This window comes from Pongo abelii, chromosome 18, assembly GCF_028885655.2.
Source record: "Pongo abelii isolate AG06213 chromosome 18, NHGRI_mPonAbe1-v2.0_pri, whole genome shotgun sequence".
Classification (NCBI taxonomy): Eukaryota; Metazoa; Chordata; class Mammalia; order Primates; family Hominidae; genus Pongo; species Pongo abelii.
Genome location: NC_072003.2, coordinates 10,853,310 through 10,872,782, shown reverse-complemented (window position 1 = coordinate 10,872,782; position 19,473 = coordinate 10,853,310).

Here is a 19,473-nt window from a genome sequence, read left to right as displayed (position 1 = left end):
ACCATGCAGGAGCTGGAGACGATCAGCCAACCACCCTAATTACAGCAGGTTTCCTTAAAGGCATATGTAAGCAAGGGACCTCCGTGGCTGCAATTTCAGTCCCTCTCCTATACCTTTGCTTACCTCATCCTTTATGATACCAAAACTATGTGAAATCCTGAGCCTCTGGAAGTTCTATGCAGGAGGACTTCAGTTGGTCATCTTACTGCAAAGAGGTGGGCATTGTTTTGAGGCTGCATTTGCATAGCAGTCATGGCTGTTGTTTTACATGGGTTGCATGGTCACTCCATATGGCTTAGGGTGGATGCTAAAACCACCCCTATGAACCTTGTTTTCTGTTGAATTGTGTTTCCCAAGAAGATAATATTGCAGTCTTGATCCCTGATATTTGCAAATATGACCTTATTTAGAAATAGGGTCTTTGCAGATGTAATCAAGAAGAGGGCCTACTCGTCCTAACCCAATGACTGGTATCCTTATAAGAAGAAAAAATCTGGACGCAGAGACACACCAGAGAACGTGCTGGGATGACAGATGCAAAGATTAAAGTGAAGCATCTACAAGCCAAGGAACACCAAGAATTGCTAGAGGTCACCAAAATCTAAGAGAGAGGCATGGAACAGATTCTCTCGGTGCCTCCAGAAGGACCAATCCTGCCGACACCTAGATTTCAGACTTCTAATCTCCAGAACTGTGAGAGAATCAATTTCTGTTGTTGTAAGCCACTCAGTTTGCAGTAATAGTATCCCTAGGAAACTCACACACCTCTGTGGATGCTGGCCTTTTCCTGGGCTCCTCCACATGTCTCATAGCCATACACAAGGTCATCAACTCAGACATGGTGGCCAGGATTCTCCTAGTCTTGCAAACTGAGGCTGTAGGTCAGAGAATCTCTCCTGCCTTTGGGGTATAGGGAATAAAATTATCATGCCTGGGCATTATCAGGTCTCATTTGAATGGTTTCTACTTGAGGTCTTTCTGTATAGTGTGATATTAGAGGAACTCCCTGGACTTAGGAGCCCAAATGTTCAAGATGAATCAGGCTTTGGGATGAGAGCCCAGGCTTTGGGGTCAGGTGACCTGAATGTGAATTCTGTCTTCAGCTGTTCGTGGTTAGAGCAACTTGGGGAGTATGTTAGTCCACTTGGGCTGCCATAACAAAATACTATAGACTAGGTAGCTTAAACAACAGAAATCTGTTTTCTCATAGTTTTAGAAACTGAGAAGTCCAAAATCAAGGCACTGGCTGATTTGAGTTCCTGGTGAGGGCTCTTTTTCTGTCTTGTAGACGTTCACCTTCTCACTTTGTCCTCATATGGTACAGAGAGAAAATGCTCTGGCGTCTCTTCCTTTTCTTATAAGGGCATCAGTCCTATCAGATCAGAGCCTTACCCCTCTGACCTCATTTAACCTTTATCACCTCCTTGCAGTTCCTGTCTCCAAATACAATCCCATGGTGGGGTTAGGGCTTCAACACAGGAATCGGGGAGGGGAGGGACAGGAAATTCAGTCCACAACAGACAGCAACACAACTTCTCAGAGCCTTAGCTTTTCTTGTAAAATGAAGTTGATAATACTTCCTTAAAGAGTTCTGGGAAGGATTCAGTGAAGTCCCTCCTTCATTGTGAATGACAATTGTATGGCAAATTTTTACCATTATTGTCATTATTATTTTAAAAACAATAATGAGGGCCAGGCGTGGTGGCTCACACCTGTAATCCCAGCACTTTGAGAGGCCAAGGCGGGCGGATCACAAGGTCAGGAGATTGAGACCATCCTGGCCAACATGGTGAAACCCCGCCTCTACTAAAAATACAAAAAAATTAGCTGGGAGTGATGGTGTGCGCCTGTAGTTGCAGCTACTCGGGAAGCTGAAGCAGGATAATTGCTTGATCCCAGGAGGTAGAGGTTGCAGTGTGCCAAGATCGCACCACTGCACTCAAGCCTGGCGACAGAGCGAGACTCCATCTCAAAAAAAAAAAAAAATACTAATAATGAGGATGATGATAATTCTGTGGTTCTGGAGAGTGCCTATCTTTGAATACTCCTTACTCTGCCCTCTTTTAATTATTTCTTGTCTAAAAATCCCATTCTTGGCCAGGCATGGTGGATCACACCTGTAATCCCAACACTTTGGGAGGTTGAGGCGGGTGGATCACCTGAGGTCAGGAGTTCGAGACCAACCTGGCCAACATGGTAAAACCCCATCTCTACCAAAAATTAAAAAAAAAATTAAAAAATTAGCCAGGAATGATGGTGGGCACCTGTAATCCCAGCTACTTGGGAGGCTGAGGCAGGAGAATCTCTTCAACCCAGAAGGCAGAGGTTGCAGTGAGCCGAGATTGCACCACTGCACTCCAGCCTTGGCAACGAGAGGGAAACTCCGTCTCAAAAAAACAAAAAAGCAAAAAATGCCCATTCTTGACTCCAGTTTCTGGAATTCCCAATTGGGAAATTAAGTACAGTTTAGGGCATCAGTAAAGCAGAGCCCCAGAGAGACTGAGCTTAAAAGAGAATTAATAAGAACATCTGAAAGGAAAAAGCAAGAGCAAGCAAACAAGAGAATAAATGTATTTCAGCACAACTATATAAATGTGTGTATTTTGAAAAACAAAATTATATGTTACTACTTACTATTATTTTGTTCTAAATTGCATATGACAGCAGTGTAATTGATATTTTCAGAGCGCTGGGCCTCTAAACACTCCAACTGTACCTTACTGATTTTACCTTGTTATGTAACCCTATATGCACCAATGCACACCCCCCGCCCTACCAGGAAACAGAATAGCATGTGGAAAGGCCCTTTGGTAGAAGAAAGGATGCAAAGTCAAGTTACAAATGGCAGGCCAGTGTGGCTAGACTAGTGGGAGGCAGAAGGAGAGTGTTTTAAGACAACTATGATGTGATCGGGCATTTTAAATGATCCCTCTGGCCTCTGGAAGCCACATGGAAAAAAGGTTGAAAGGAGTGAGCACGGACCTGGGACAGCAGGGGCAGCCTCCCAGATGAGAGGTAGTGATGGAAATCACTACTGATACTTATATGACTTAATAATAACAATAAAGTCTAATCCCACCTCTCATTGATGCCTCACAAACAGACTGTGGCATGTACTGCCTCTGCTCAGAACAAAGCCTAGAGCTGCCTCATCTTGCAGATTCCAGCCCAGGACAAGCAGAGAACAGTAAATGTCAGAATCAGACAATTTGCAAAGACGTTAAATCCCCAGCCCCAGACCTAGCTGCAGGTCTGTATGCTACAGGACAGAAGCATAATTTTCCATAACCCAGAGCGGATGTGAAATGTGAAGACAAATCCCAATGCAGGTATTTGGCGACCGAGAACAGGGACTTGGAAGAAAGAGAACGGAAGCAGGAGTGATTGAGGAGCTGTTCTTTGCTCATTGTTCCTTCGTCCTCTCATTTAATCCTCCCAGCCACCCTGCAAGGGAGAGTTTACTCTCCCCATTTCCTAGGTGAGCAAACTGAGGCATAGAGGGCCTGAATGCCTTTTTGTTTTATAGACAGGGTCTTGCTCTATTGCCCACGCTGGAGTACAGTGGCATCATCCTAGCTCACTGAAGCCTGGAACTCCTGGGCTCAAGCAATCCTCCCACCTCAGCCTCCTGAGTAGCTGGGACTACAGACATGAGCCACCATGCTTCACGAAGGGACTGAATGCCTTGACCAAGTGATGGAGCCATCTTGACCATGGTTTCCTTGTAACTGATTCCTGAGTTTCCGATCTTAGCCACAGTGCTGGATAATCACTCTCCCCAGGGTTGCAGCAACCTCAAAAGAAGGGCCCTAATCTCATGACTAAAACAAAGGCCTATGTGACTCCTAAGAGAAATAAGGACTAACACCTAGTCCCCACCCTCCATATGCATGTCTCCAAGCCACGCACGTGGGTCATCCCACGCTAAGACGCTCTGACGGAGGCACTGTTGATATTAATACTCCTATTCAGTAGATGAATAAATGGCTCTGAGAGGTAAAGTTACTTGTCCAGGGAACACAGATGGTTGGGTGGATTTGAGTCTGCACTATTTGTTCTGCCTGGGAGGGGACAGGGCATAGTGCATAGGTAACATGACTGAAGACATCAAGCTGCTCTTTTATTATTTTCACATTGATACTGAAGAGTGGCATAACTGTTATGGAATGTATTGTTCTTGTTTCTTTCTCTCTGCACATCCAATTTATAAAAATAAAAATAAAAATAAAAATAAAAAACCATAGACTCTTTTTTCAAAGTGCAGGGGATCCAATCACTTCTAGCCACCTTCAGTGCTCATACTTTGCCCCAAGACCCCGTGGTCTCTCACCTAGATTATCACAATGGCCTCCTGATCAGCCTGTCTGCGTCCATCCTCGCTCCCCATCTATCTGCCCCTCACATGAGTGTCAGAACGTTTCTGTTAAGATGTAATCGGGTCAGAGCACTCATCTGCGCGAACCTCAGCTCACTCAAGGTAAATCCCACATCCTTCACAATGACCCACAAAGCCCCATGTGATCTGATCAACACCTCCTATTTTCTCTTCCAGCTCATCTTCTCTCTCTAATCCTCTCTTTTCCCTCTGCACTCTCTCTGGACTTCAGGCATGCTCCTGCCCCAGGGCCTTTGCACGTGCCCTTCCCTGGAATGCTCTTTCTTCAAATACCTGCAGGCTTCACCTTCACATCTCTTTCAGGCTTCTACTCAACTGCCATCTCATCCAAAGTTCTTCCCTGGTCACCCTTTAAGACATACCCATGTCCCTCTCTACCTTCCATACTCTGCTTTACTCTCCCCCTGTAACCCCTGACATAGCACATATTTATCTCTGCTTTTTGTTTGTTTGTTTGTGTTTTCAAATAACCTACCTTCCACACGGCAAAGTAAGCTCCAGGAAGCAAGAGAGGGAAGTGGCTTTGTTTGGTCTGCTGCTCTATGCTCAGTACCTAGGACAATGCCTGGCACAGAGAAGGAGGGCAAGAAATATTTATTAAATGAATGCATGAATAAATGAATGCTCAGGATAGAAAAAAATCAGACATGAGGACATGAGGCTTCCCCTTATCAAAGGCCCCCTATTGTAAGGGTAAGAGAAAGGAAAATGTGTCTATAGTGCACCTACAGTGTGTCAACATGGCAGTTAGGAGGGAAGCTCTGACTCAGACAGGGCTAGATCCAAATTCCTGGCTTTGCCTCTTGCTAGCTGGATGACCTGGGAAAACTACGGGCCTGCTCTAAGCTCAGCCCCCTTATCTATGCAATGTGGATACTGAGATCACCTACCACCGAGGATGTCCTAGGTAGGAGATACAAAATGCATTCCACGCTACGCAGCCATAAAAAATGATGAGTTCCTGTCCTTTGTAGGGACATGGATGAAGCTGGAAACCATCATTCTCAGCAAACTATCGCAAGGACAAAAAACCAAACATCGCATGTTCTCACTCATAGGTGGGAATTGAACAATGAGAACACTTGGACACAGGAAGAGGGACATCACACACCAGGGCCTGTCGTGGGGTGGGGGGAGTGGGGAGGGATAGCATTAGGAGATATACCTAATGTAAATGACGAGTTAAGAGGTGCAGCACACCAACATGGCACATGTATGTATACATATGTAACAAACCTGCATGTTGTGCACATGTACCCTAGAACTTAAAGTATAATAAAAATAAATAAATAAACAAATAAATAAATAAATAAATAAATATGCATTCCAAGTGCCTGATGCCTGAGAAGTGGCAATAAATATTAGCTATTCAAATTTTTACACCAGCTGACCTCCCTGAGACAGTAAAAGTGCCCCTTTCCTGAAGTACAATCAGGACTTTCAAATTTATTTTTTTTTCAAATGTGAGGTAATCAGAGTGCAGAGAGGAATTCCACTAGATAGAAAAATCCAAGAACTGACCTAAATAAATATTCTTCCCTCATATCATTTTTGACCTTTGCTATTTAAACTTTGAAATGATGCAATACACGGACGCTCCACCTGAGATACCCAGACACCAATTACCTCCACATTTTAATCTCTGATTCCAGACTTTGATGGCCTGCAGTAATTCTGGCAGCTATTTTTCCGGATAAGAAAATGATCAGCACCTACGCTGTACATAAGTAGTATTCGGGCTTGAATGGTCACAGAAAGAAGGCAGCAGGGAACACGTTTGTTTGAGGCACAGGTATTTGGTTGGAAGAATTCTGGTCCAGTAGTCCTATGAGTAAGGTCCTGAGAATTAGCACAGATCATTTACTTCTCTCTTGGGTCCCCTGGGGTTAGCGTTTACATTTAGGCAGAGACCCCCCGAGCTTGCATGTGTCACTGTGATAGAGGACATATTTCTCCTATGCTGATTTTGCTTTACTTGTTCATTAAAATCACCATCATCTGAGCAAAAAGGCAAAGTGTGGAACATTCGGTATCTTGTAATCCCACTTATGTAAATTATATAGATGTGTAGTTCTTTAAGCACTGGAAAGATATCTGGAAAGATACTCTTTAAAATAGAACGTGGTTAAATGGCTATTTAGGGCTGATGGGAATTTGGATGAGTTGAGGGGTTTTTTGTTGTTTTAATCTTCCTTGTATTATTTGAAGTTTCTAAAATTTCTGCAAATTATCTGTGTAATAGAAAAGAAACAATAAAGCTACGTTCATTTCCAAAGGAAAAAAGTCATCATCATCATTACCATTATCATCATCATTATCGTCATCATCATCATCACAAACAACATTGGACCGTGGCCAGTTACCATGCTTGAATTTTCCCATATTTGTGGCAGAGCTGGGGTCTGGTACCTAGTGGTGCCCACTCTAAGAAGGCCAACTGGGGGCCGGGCATGATGGCTCATGCCTGTAATCCCAGCACTTTGGGAGGCCGAGGCAGGTATATCACGAGGTCAAGAGATCAAGACCATCCTGGCCAACATAGTGAAACCCCGTCTCTAGTAAAAATACAAAAATTAGCTGGGCGTGATGGCGTGTGCCGGTAGTCCCAGCTACTCAGGAGGCTGAGACAGGAGAATGGCTTCAACCGTGGAGGCAGAGGTTGCAGTGAGCCAAGATCGTGCCACTACACTCCAGCCTGGTGACAGAGCGAGACTCCGTCTCAAAAAGAAAAAAAGAAGGCCAACTGGGAAGCCAATGAGTTGACTGTTGGTTTCCTAATGAATGGAGGTTGCAAGTTATTTGGGCATTTGTCAATGGCATCTAAAAGTCCTAAACTGATGTGCCAGGTGGGGCAGTGTTGACGCTCATCTTTCCCACTTCTACCTGTATTTGTGGAAGTGAGCAGCTTGATGGGGGTCCAAATGCTGGGAGTCTGTGTGTTGAACAGAAGTATTCTAACCCCCTCAGCATGGATGCAAGTGGGCAAAAGAGAGGGCATGGGGGTTTCTGGTCACTCCAAGCCAAGCCAGGCTGAAACTTCCTGGCAGTGTCGAGGAAAAAGGCTGATGAATTTCCCTCACTTATTCCTTTATTAATTAGTATGTGTTAGGCATCTACTGCAGGGCAGACACTAGAGCAAGGCTTGGATGTGATCCAGAAAAGAACACCTGTCCTCATGGAGCCCACAGTCTAGAGGGGAAGGCGGGCAGTAAACATATAGTAAGACTTTGCAAAACTAATCTTAGACGGGCAGTGCTGAGTAGAATATAAATCAGACACTGAGATAGTCTAAATCAAGAGTCAGTAAATCACAAACTAATAACGATTTCTTTTTTTACATTTTTAAAGGGTTGTAAACAAACAGAATAATATGTAACAGGGACTTTTGGTGCCTCATAAAGCCCAAAGAATTTACTCTGGCCCTTTGCTGAAAGTTTGCTGATGCTTGGAAAAATTGAAAAGGACACAGGGAGAGGACATGTAAAGGCAGAAAGGTCAGAAGAGCCTCTCTGAAGATGCAACACAAGCTGAAACCTGACCAAGCAGGACCCAGTCACGGGAATAGCCCGTGTGATCCAGAAAGAGAGTCATCAAGTGCAAAGGTCCTGAGGGAGGGAGGAGGCAAGTGTGGCTGGAATATTACAGTGGAGGAGATGGGTGGTGCAAGGTGCAGGGAACCAGGGGAGTAACCAGGGGCCAGAGCATGCAGGCTGGGGCGAGTAGAAATAGGAAGCAGTGAGGTCTGAGCTCTGAGCTCTGGGAGATGTATGCCTGTGTGCCTGCCTCTCCATCTGTAGACATCTATCTATACATATCTCTCACTGCAATGAAGCAATATTTAGATAGACAATAGAGAGATAGATTGATTTACTTTTTGTTGTTGGTGGTGTTGACTCAGAGTCTTTCTCTGTCACTGGAGTACAATGGTGCAACCTCGGATCACTGCAACCTCTGCCTCCCAGGTTCAAGTGATTCTCGTGTCTCAGCCTCCCCAGTAACTGGAATTATAGGTGCATGCCACACACCCAGCTAATTTTTTGTATTTTTAGTAGAGACGGGGTTTCACCATGTCGGCCAGGATGGTCTCGATCTCTTGACCTCATGATCTACCCGCCTCGGCCTCCCAAAGTGCTAAGATTACAGGCGTGAGCCACCGCACCTGGCCAGAAAAGCTTATATTATTTTTCAAAGGTCACACTGGCAGAGTTTTTCTTCTTATAATAAATCAGTTCATTCGCCTTTTAGAAAATTAGAACTGTGCAGATAAAGTCCCTTTGACTTCCACCTCAAATAGCATTATGAATGTCATTCCTGTTCTTCTAGACCTCTTTTTATTACTTTACATGCACATAAATGTATCCATAAAATACATGGCATTTGCTGTGATTTTTTTTTACAGAAATGGTATCCTTTTAAATGGATTTCTCAACAACTCATAGTTTTTGTTCAACAATATGTGTCTTTGAGATCCACCTCTCCAACTGATGTCAGTTCCTTCCTTTGAGGGCTATGTTTTACTCCATCATGTAAATAAACCGTATCTTATTTATTCCTTCCCCTGTTGATACACCCTCAGGTTGATTTCAATTGTCTTTAATTACAAAAGGCAGTTTTGCAGTGAAAATTTCCATGCACGACCCATACTGCCTGCAGATAAGTGCTTCTCTTGAGTAGATACTTAGAAGTACTGCTAGGATTTGAACCCAGGTCTTCCTGATTGAAAAGTCTTTCTATAATGTCAAGCTTCTGCTTGTTGTTCTAGCCAAAAATCACAGTTGAGAGTCCTGGAAGGGTCAAGCAGGACTGGGGTAGTTCCACTTTCGAAGGCAGATGAATCACCTGGAATCCTGAAGACAGAGAATCTGACAGGTCTAACAGAATCATTAAAGGGAGAAACGGTTTCAGTTCATTCATCTTTTCACTGTTAAACCCTCTTCTCACTTGCTACTTTGTTGTTAAGCAATACAAGAGGCAGAAGGTAGAGGGTCCCTTCCTTAGGACTACACAGGACTGGCCACGAGAGCCTCAAAACTGGTCCACACTGGCCCAGCCTCTGCTCATCCAGCTGTGTGACCTTGGATAAGTCTGATAATGCTTTTGATTGACATGCCTTTCCCATCCTCTCCTCTTCTAATAAAATCACCAAGGATCTGAGAAGATCAAATCTGCCTCCAGCTCCTGCCACCTGGGAACCAACATAACGATACCAACAGTATTTTCCCTTCTTTTTATTCATTCCTGCAGCCATTGTTTATTGAGCATCTACTATGTGAAAGGCAGTCCTGAGTGTTTCAAGCTCTCCCCAACCAACCCTGCCCCAGGACCTTTGCACAAACTGTTATCTTTAACTAGTCAACTCCTACTCACCTTTTGCCTGTCATTTCAGGGTCATATCCACACATGGAAGCCTCTGCATTGATCGAAATCCCCATTTTTGTAGCTCCCAAATCCTTTTCTCCTTTCTCTCTGGGACTATTTGCCCAGGTATAAATAGAAGATATGGATGAAGAGGATGACTAAATTATTAGCGTCCTAATATTGGAGAATACTCAGGAAGCCTCCCTCACCCTCAGTTTGCTGTTGCACCCCTTACAGTGACCCCATCACCAAGCCCTAATATACGGTTGTTGTTGTTGTTTTACTTCTCGCATACATTCTACAGAGTTCCCCTTCTCCCCATTGCCACCGCCACCCCCACACTCAGCCTTGGTCACTGTCATTTCTTGCCTGGACTTTCTTATTCCTCTTTCCATTTTCACTCAAGCAACTCCCACCACATCTGTTTGATTCATCTCTTTGAGTGATCTCAAAATTGACGCCTGATGTTATCACTCCTCCCTTGCTTAAAACGGTTCAGTGGCTTCCACTGCTCTTAGGATAAAGCCCAGAATCCTTGATGTGCACTAGAAAGCCCTCTGTGATTTGACCCTGCCTGCCTCTCCAGTTTCAGCTCACACCTCCCCACCCCCAGCCGCACTTGTCTTCTTTTGTCTCCTGAGTGTTCTGTGCTCTCCCCCAGCAACCCGCCCCAGGGCCTTTGCACAAGATGTTCTCTTTAGCCAACTCCTACCCACCTTTCACTGTCATTTCAGGGTCGTATCCACACATGGAAGCCTTTGCAGAGTCCATTGATCAAATTCCCCATTTTTGTAGCTCCCAAATCCTTTTCTCCTGATAGCTCCTTTCAACAGATTGGAATCATATTTATCTGTGGAATTACTTAACAAATATCTGTGTCTCTCACTAGACTGGAAACTCCGTAAGGGCTATGTTTGTCTCCATTAGTATATCCACAGTGCCTTTCACATAGTAGATGCTCAATAAACAATGGCTGCAGGAATGAACAAAAAGTAGAGAAAATACTGCTGGTATCATTACATCTGCTCCTAGGTGGCAGGGGCTGGAGGCAGATTTGATCTTCTCAGATCCTTCGTGATTTTATTAAAAGAGAAGAGGGTGGGAAAGGCAAGTCAATCAAAAGTATTATCAGACTGATGATAATTCAACACATTTAACTTATCTGAGCCTCAGTTTCCCCACTTGAGACCCTCTGTGTCAAAGTACTTAGCATATTGACTGACATATAGAAAGTGCTCACTCAACGTTTGCTATTTATTCTCATAGGAAGAGCTCAGTAAATGACAGTTGATAAGAGGCATGCTTTGATTAGCCAAGATTTGTGGATTCAGGGCTTTAAATGCATGACATCCTTTGACTCTCATGTCAGCCTATTTGTCAACTTGTTCTTGAAAACCAAATCCTCCCCATGATCCAGTGTTTGAACCAATCATAGCCTGCACCCCACTACTCACAATGTGGTCCGGAGACCCGCAGCAGTGGCAACACCCTGGAACTTGTCAGAAACGTGTTTATTAAAGTTTAAGGAGGCTCAAGTCTAGGCCAATCAGACACCTCTGCTCTGAGGCTGAGGCTGCTTATGGAACTGCCTAAGAACATGGCTAATAAAGGAACAAGGTGAGGCTTGAACCCATGCCGTCTGATTGCAGACTGAGAGCTTGATCCCTCTACTGTGCTGACCGGCATGCATGAGGTGCCTTACTGCGATAAACAGGCAAGGATCTTGGCCCTCAAATTATGGACAGCCTCACAGTGGAGAGAGAGAAGAAAACCAGAAATGTTGATGCAGAAAGCTAGATGCTGTGATGACAGGTGGGGTGCTATGGCAACCCCACTCTCACCAAGGCCTAGGATTCACCAAGAGCAAATATTTTCTAGTGCAAGGAGATAAACACAATGTGTTCGGGAAAGTCCACCGTGCCTGGAACAGGGGCTCACAAAGTTTGGGAAAACATCTGAGCAGGAGCAGTGGGAAGGAATGAATGAAGCTCTACAGGTGACCAGTGGCCAGATTCAGAAGGTCAGCAAGCCCAGTGCTCAGCAGCCTGCAAAGATGACGAAGGTGCTCACTTTTGCTGCAGGGAACTGCTGTTCTAGGACGAAGCCTACAGACCTCCCCTGCCTCTCATAAGGATAATACTCAATAGTTATAGAACTTTCTTATGCATTCCCTGAAGTGATCTTCGTGGAACCCTAAGAGGCAAGCAAGGAGCCCTGTTTTACAGACTAGCAAAGGGTGCAAAGAAAATGAGTGACCCAAGTTACCACATGGCAGGCTTTAGAGTGGATACACAGTAAAAAAATAAAAAATAAAAATAAAAAGGCATTTTCCTTCATATCTGATCAAGCAGAGGAGTTGCTCCATAATTGTCAGGTCTTTTTAAATTTTATATTATTTTACTTTTTTAATTTTACATATTTTTATTTATTTACATATTTTTGAGATGGAGTCTTGCTCTGTCACCCAGGCTGGAGTACAGTGGCACAATCTTGGCTTACTGCAGCCTCCAGGTTCCAGCAATTCTCCTGCCTCAACCTCCTGAGTAGCTGGGACTACAGGTGCGTGCCACCATACCTGGCTAATTTTGTGTGTTTTTACTAGAGATGGGGTTTCACCATGTTGGCCAGACTGGTCTCAAACTCCTAACTTCAAGTGATCCGCCCGTCTCGGCCTCCCAAAGTGCTGGGATTCCAGGCATGAGCCACCACGCCTGGTGTCAAGTCATTTTTAAAATGTTGACATATTTACCTTCCCTACTTCTCTTCATCGTGTTCCCATGAAATGGACTGGGAGAGATGCTTAATGATGAGGAAACCGAGGCACAGAAGGGATAAGCAACTATCTTAAGATTCTACAGCAACTGGCCACGCTGGGGAAATTGTCTTAATAACACTAATCATCAGCAGATACTACTCATTACCAACAATATTATCAGCCAGGCTCTTTGCTACCATTCTCTCATTTAAATTTTTATCAGCCCTAGGATTGGGTATCATTTTTGTGATGATTGTGTAAACAAGTTGGCTCTCTGGAAGATTAAGGAGTTGGGGAGGACCATGCTCAGAACCCAGGTCCCAAACCCACATCCTTTATCACTAGGCCATCCTGCCTATGTGCCTGCCTGTGTCTCTTTTCTACCCAGGTATTTCACTGGGACACACGTGGCTTTTATTTTCCTGTACACTTTGATAAATACACCTTTCCCATGTCTCACCTTATGAGAGAGTTGGAATCCAGTTGTGAACCATGGGCACCCACTCTGCTCTAAAGGCTGCTGACAGCAACCCCAAAGAACCCTGAACTCAGAAGGAGCCACAAGATAGCAACAGGCTGGGATGACAGATGTTGCAGCCCCGAAAGCCAGCTCAGTCTATCACTTCGCAAACAGAAACATGTCTTTAATTATATCAGTTAGCTCAGCACAGGGAGGGGGTCTGGAGACAGATGATCAGAGTCTCCAAACAAGCAAGCCTTTTCAAGCTGTGCATCAATGCCGCGGGTGCACTTAATTCCATTTGTCACCTGCTTGGCAGCCGTCAACCCCTTGATTGAGCTGAATGAGATGACATCACACATTTAGGCAAAATCATCAGGTTCCTATGTTTTGATTTTTAAGCTTATTGATGTCTAAAAGACAAGCAAGAAAATCGAATCTCTCAGGATCAAAGTTTGAACCTGTTGAGCAGAGAGTGTTTAGTTTTATTGGCCACCTGCTATTGGGGATTATTGCACAATAGCACTCTGCAATGATTTTTTGGAGAGAAAGTTTCATTCATGGACAGGGTGAGAAGGACGGGCATTAAGTACCTAGCACAGTTTCTGGCACAGAACTCAACTCAAAAATTGAGAGACTCTGTCAATGTTATTGTTCTTACAAGCAATAATGTAAACTTTTTCAATAAACCCTTGTTTCACAGCTGTATCCCCAGACTTAGCACAGTGCCTGGTACATAATAGATGTTCAATAAATACCTGTAGATGGAATGAATGAATGATGAATGAATAAAGCCAAGCAGATGAGTATTATAATTCCCATTTGCAGTATTTGTCATTTGTAGTGTGTAGTGTGTTTGCAACAGCATGTCAGAAACCAGAAACGTGGATGGTTTTGCAAATGAACTTGAGTGTTTCATGAATGGATAAAGGGTTCACATATAGATCACTTTCAACCAGAGTATCAAGCACAGGGCAATGTCAAAAGACTGCCTTTAGCTGGGCATGGTGGCTCACATCTGTAATCTCAGCACTTTTCTTTTTGGCTACCCAGCACCTGAAAAATGTTCCCTCCTTTGCCTGGGGCATTCCAGGAAGAGCTCACTTTCCACTGTTGAAGGTAAAGATGCCAAATACCCACTTTCTTGGGCCTTAGCAACTACCAGGCTCTGCCAATCAGCTGTGCCTGCTCCAGAGTGATATTGGAGCTATGGACATCAAAAAATGAGGGACAAGTGAAATCCATTTTTAAAATAGATGCTGGTGGTGGTGGCAACTTTTCTGATTTCCCTGGACACAAAGGGCTGCTGGGTTAACAGTGAGGCTGGGAGAGATGGCAGCCAGTTCTGCTGGGAGATTTTGGGAGCTGATGCTGCTTGCATAGCTCTGAGTCTACTCCCTGACCCTCTGATGGAGAGCTTCCTTACAAACACTCAGGCTTAGCTTGTTGCCTACAACCAATGTCCCCAACCTTTCATTCTGTCATTTCCCCAAGGTTACAGCTATTAAGTGGCAGAGCCAGTTAACAATCCTAGGTCTAGAGATTCTAAAGGCCATGCCCATCTTCACTGAGCTTCTAAAAAGAAATAGTCTGTCATTAAACCACGTGGCTGCAGAAGATGCTAATTGAATGTCTGGTTCTAGTCAACAATCTTTCCCCTGGTTGGTGCACATACATGTCACGTAGAGATCTGGACGAGTGGGCACGTATGGGTGCATCACACAAGCTTTTTTGGGGATACTCTGCACAGAGGCCAGCCTGGCCATCTGGAACTCAGGGTTCTGGTTAAAAGGAGAAATCCATTTGTCCAGCATTAATCAAAAGAAGCCTTCAAACTCAGGCAGAATTGACTCAATTTTTAATTGGGTTCAAGTCAGATAATTACTCAGCTGCCCATAAAATTCATTTTAACTTATTAAATGGAGCTTCCAAAATAGCACTGCTATGGAGTGTGGCCAGTCGCATGGGTAATTTGTCTAAAGAAAAAACACATTGGTCTGAAACCTGAATCCTTTCTGGCCCAGTGGCTGAAGGACTTGGGCAAGTGACTCAATCTTTCTGAACTACAGTTTCCTTGTCTTTAAATGGGTATATTTATATCTGCTTCATGGCAATGTTGTGGGGATACATGAAATACTTATGTAAACTATTTAGCACATGGTCTGGCACAGAGAAGGTGCTGGGTAAGTAGTATAAGAAGAACAGCCTTAGGATAGATTCCCAGAAGTCAAATGACTGAGTAAAACTGCATGAAACAGTCTTCAGTGTTCTTCATTTAGATTCTCACTTTTTTTCCTAGAGGGTTGTACCAATGTTCACAGCCACTGACAATTTATAAAAGCACCTATTTTGTAAAAGATTTTAACCAGATCTTTGCCAATTGATGAGGGATATTAAGCAACAAGAACCAGAAACATAGATGGCATGGCAAATGAACTTGAGTGGTTTCTGGATGGATAAAGAGTTCACATATAGATCACCTTCAACCAGAGTTGTCCTGCCAACCACAGGACAATTGTCAAAAGACTCTGCCTTCAAAGGTATGCAAAAGGAGCATATTTGGAGCAAAAGGAGCATGCACATTATTGTGCATCTGAACTTACATCATAACTTTTTTTTTAAAGAGACAGGGTCTCACTCTGTTGCCCATGCTGAAGTGCAGTGGTGCAATCCTCACTGCATCCTCAAACTACTGAGGTCAAGCAATCCTCCAGCCTCAGCCTCCCAAGTAGCTGGGACTACAGGCATGCACCACCATGCCTGACTAATAGATCATAACTCTTAAAGTTGCAAGGGACCTGGCAGGCTGATCCAACATCCCCTTAGTGTAGGGACTACTGAAGCCAAGGAATCTAAATATTTGAAAGACAGTGCCTTTAGGGAGAGTACATGACAGGTGGTGAAGTTGCCTTTGTGTGAATTCCCAGAACAAAATGCTTTAGAGAAACAAGAAAAATAGAAATAAAAGAACATGGGATGAATTCTGCAGTCACAGAAATCCTGAATTTTCCTGCTAGAATAGAGAGGACAACCCTTCATCTACCCATTGCAAGTTGAAAACATGAAATCATTTACAGCAGAAACCTCTGGCCATGTGTTGATTTGTGAAGTTCTTCTGGCTTTTTCTCATGATCTGGGTCATTCATAAAAGGGCTTTTAAAAACTTTGAAGCCACAGAGACCTGTGTTCAAATTCTAGTTTTACCATGTACTATCTGTGCATCCTGGCCACTCTGCCTTAGTCGGATTTCTCATTCTCAGATTTCCCATCAGCCTGCTTTGCCTGTTCACATTGTGTGCCTGTTAAGACTGAGTTAGTGACTGTTGCATCAGGGTACTCTAAGAACAATGTGAGAATCAGGCTCCTTTCTGTCCTCTGCCAAGTCCACCAACTGGGAGAAAACTATTATAGGCCCCCAGGCCCCCAGCTTGTTGGTATAAACCAGAACAATGTCCTAATTCTTTTTTGTTTTGTTTTGTTTTTTGTTTTGTTTTGTTTTGAGACTAAGTCTCACTCTGTTGCCCAGGCTGGAGTGCAGAGGCTCACTGCAGCCTCCGACTCCCAGGTTCAAGTGATTCTCCTGCCTCAGCCTCCTGAGTTGCTGCGATTACAGGCGCTCATCACCAAGCCTGGCTAATTTTTGTATTTTTAGTAGAGATGGGGTTTCGCCACATTGGCCAGGCTGGTCACGAATTCCTGACCTCAGATGATCCACCTGCCTCAGCCTCCCAAAGTGCTAGGATTACAGGTGTGAGCCACCGTGCCCAGCCTACAATGTCCCAATTCTACTGCACCTGGGTGACTTGCAAGTGTACTGTCAAAGGACCTATTGAAGGTGGTGGTCAATCCATGTTTTGGAGATATGAATGGGGCACACCTGTTTGCACTTGATCCAAGCAAATAATGATGCATGATGTACTTGGGCCACCTGTTCATCTCATCAGGCGCAAAACTACCTACCTAATGCAATTTGTTTGGCAGCCTCTCAACAGGGGATGCCAAGACTCCTTGAACATTAAGTGTATTAATGTCCCCCTTTGGAGAACACGTTCACTTTTAACCAATGTTAGATTCTTCGGCAGCAAGTTCTGGCCAGGAAATCTGTCCCTGAAGTAGGGGAAAGGATCCAAGTGTTCAGCTGAGCGGCAACTCATGAATAATTTCAATTTCTTCTAAAAAGGAAAAAACAATAGAACTTCATCGCTTGTTGCATCAGTGACTGCATGCCAAGGCTGTTTGAACCAATCGTTCCAACCTGGCATGGGAGCACACCTCTGTCCCAGAAGGATGGTCCTGAATGATTTATGACTGTGGGACATATACCCTAATGCTTGTCTTTAGAAACAAGGCTGGTAGGGAGAGATGATCAAGATAGAAATCTGACTGTAAACTTCTAATTAAGGTATATTTTATTTATGCTTATGAAGCCTAAAATATTAACGGAGGCAAGTGACTGCATAACTGATATGCCCCATAGAAAATGTGTATTACAGTGCATGTACAGAAAGCTCCAAATGTCCTTCTGTCGAAGATATAAGAAGAATCCTGCAGCTATTGGCAACTTTGGAGTGCTCAGCATTGCTGAAATTCTTGAAATCTCTGCATTCTGTCAGCTGGTATCCAAAGAATGTTGTTTTCAGTATTTTGTCTTTTGCATGAACATACCCCTTCTTTGGAGGAGAAGATGAGGTTAAGAGAGATCTAATATTAGTGGAGTACCTAATATGTGATTAGGCAAGTATTTTTTCATGCTAATTTCATTTAACCCTCATGACAATATCAGTCCTATAATGAATCCTATTTTATTATGCATGAAGAACTAGGATGCAGAAGGGTAAAGTGACATTCCCAAGGTCATACAATGAGTGAATAAAAAAGCTGAAGTTCAAAACCTATTCTTTTTGTACCACAGCAATAATTGCTGCGGGCAAGGTTCATTAATGAATGCTACAAAAGAGTGCGTGGATGTGAATCCTGGCCCATCATTCAGAGAAGGAGATTGTAAGCAAGCCACTTAATCACTCTGTGACTCAGTTTCCTCATCTGTAAAATTGGGGTGAAGATGGTACCTACCTCATGACTGATAACATATAAAACCTTAGGCTGGGCATGGTGGCTCACACCTGGAATGCCAGCACTTTGGGAGGCCAATGCAGGTGGATCATTTGAGCCAAGGAGTTTGAGACCAGCCTGGGTAACATGGTGAAACCCTGTCTCTACAAAAAGATACACAAAACTACCTGGGCATGGTGGTGATGCACCTGTGGTCCCAGCTACTTGGGAGGCTGAGGTGGGAGGATCACCTGAGCCTTGGAGGTTGAGGCTGCAGTGAGCTATGATTGTGCCACTGCACTCCAGCCTGGGTGGCAGAGTGAGACTCTATCAAAAAACAAAAACAAACAAACAAAACACCTTAGCACCTGATACGATATGATATCATATCAGCATATGAGCATATGATAAACTTTAGATATTGTTATTATGACTACTTTATGCAAGAGACTGAGTTAGACATCAAACAGTCTGACAGACAAACATATAAACGAATTATTGTACTACAGGGTAATAATAATTTTAAATTTACCAAAACATACAGGAACACAAAGAACAAAGAGAAATTCTTCCCAGGGATATTAGAGATGCTTGATAACAGTGTTGATTTTAAAGGGTTTTGATAAGTAAGAGTTTGTTTGTCAAGTGGAGAAAGGGGGAAAGGCATGCCAGGTGGGGGTTACAGCCTACACAAAAGCCTGAGGATGTGCCCTGGGGAGAGCAGGAATTTTAGCATAGTGGGAGCAGAGATTACACTGCTGGTCAGGGAGCAGGGAGGTAATAAAGATGAAAGTCTCTGTAGCCGACGCAGATGCAACACACCTCCTCTGCTCTCCACCAATACCTCTCTGCACCCTCCCGATGCAGCAACATCAGAGTCTCCCCAAAAGTCCTGAGGTTACCTTTTGGCTTTTGCCTGTTTTTTGAAGAAGGCTTAGCTGCGTGGCACAGAATGAGCTTTCTTACTTCTCTAAGCTGTTTTTCAAGTAAAACCATCTACATCTCGGCCAGGCGTGGTGGCTCATGCCTGTAATCCCAGCACTTTGGGAGGCCAAGGCAGGTGGATCACGAGGTCAAGAGATGGAGACCATCCTGGCAAACGCGGTGAAACCCCGTCTCTACTAAAAATACAAAAATTAGCCAGGCGTGGTGGCGGGTGCCTGTAGTCCCAACTACTCGGGAGGCTGAGGCAAGAGAATGGCGTGAACCCGGGAGGTGAAGCTTGCAGGGAGCCGAGATCGCGCCACTGCACTCCAGCCCGGGTGACAGAGTGAGACTCCATCTCAAAAAAAAAAAATCATCTATATCTCTTCATCCCCATCACCACATCACCATCACAAACAGCCCAGGCCTCCAACATCTCTCATTTAGGTGGTTCCAAAAGTCTCCTGACTGGACTCTGCACCCACTTGTATCCATGCCCAATTCCTTCTCCACCACAACCACAGGGGT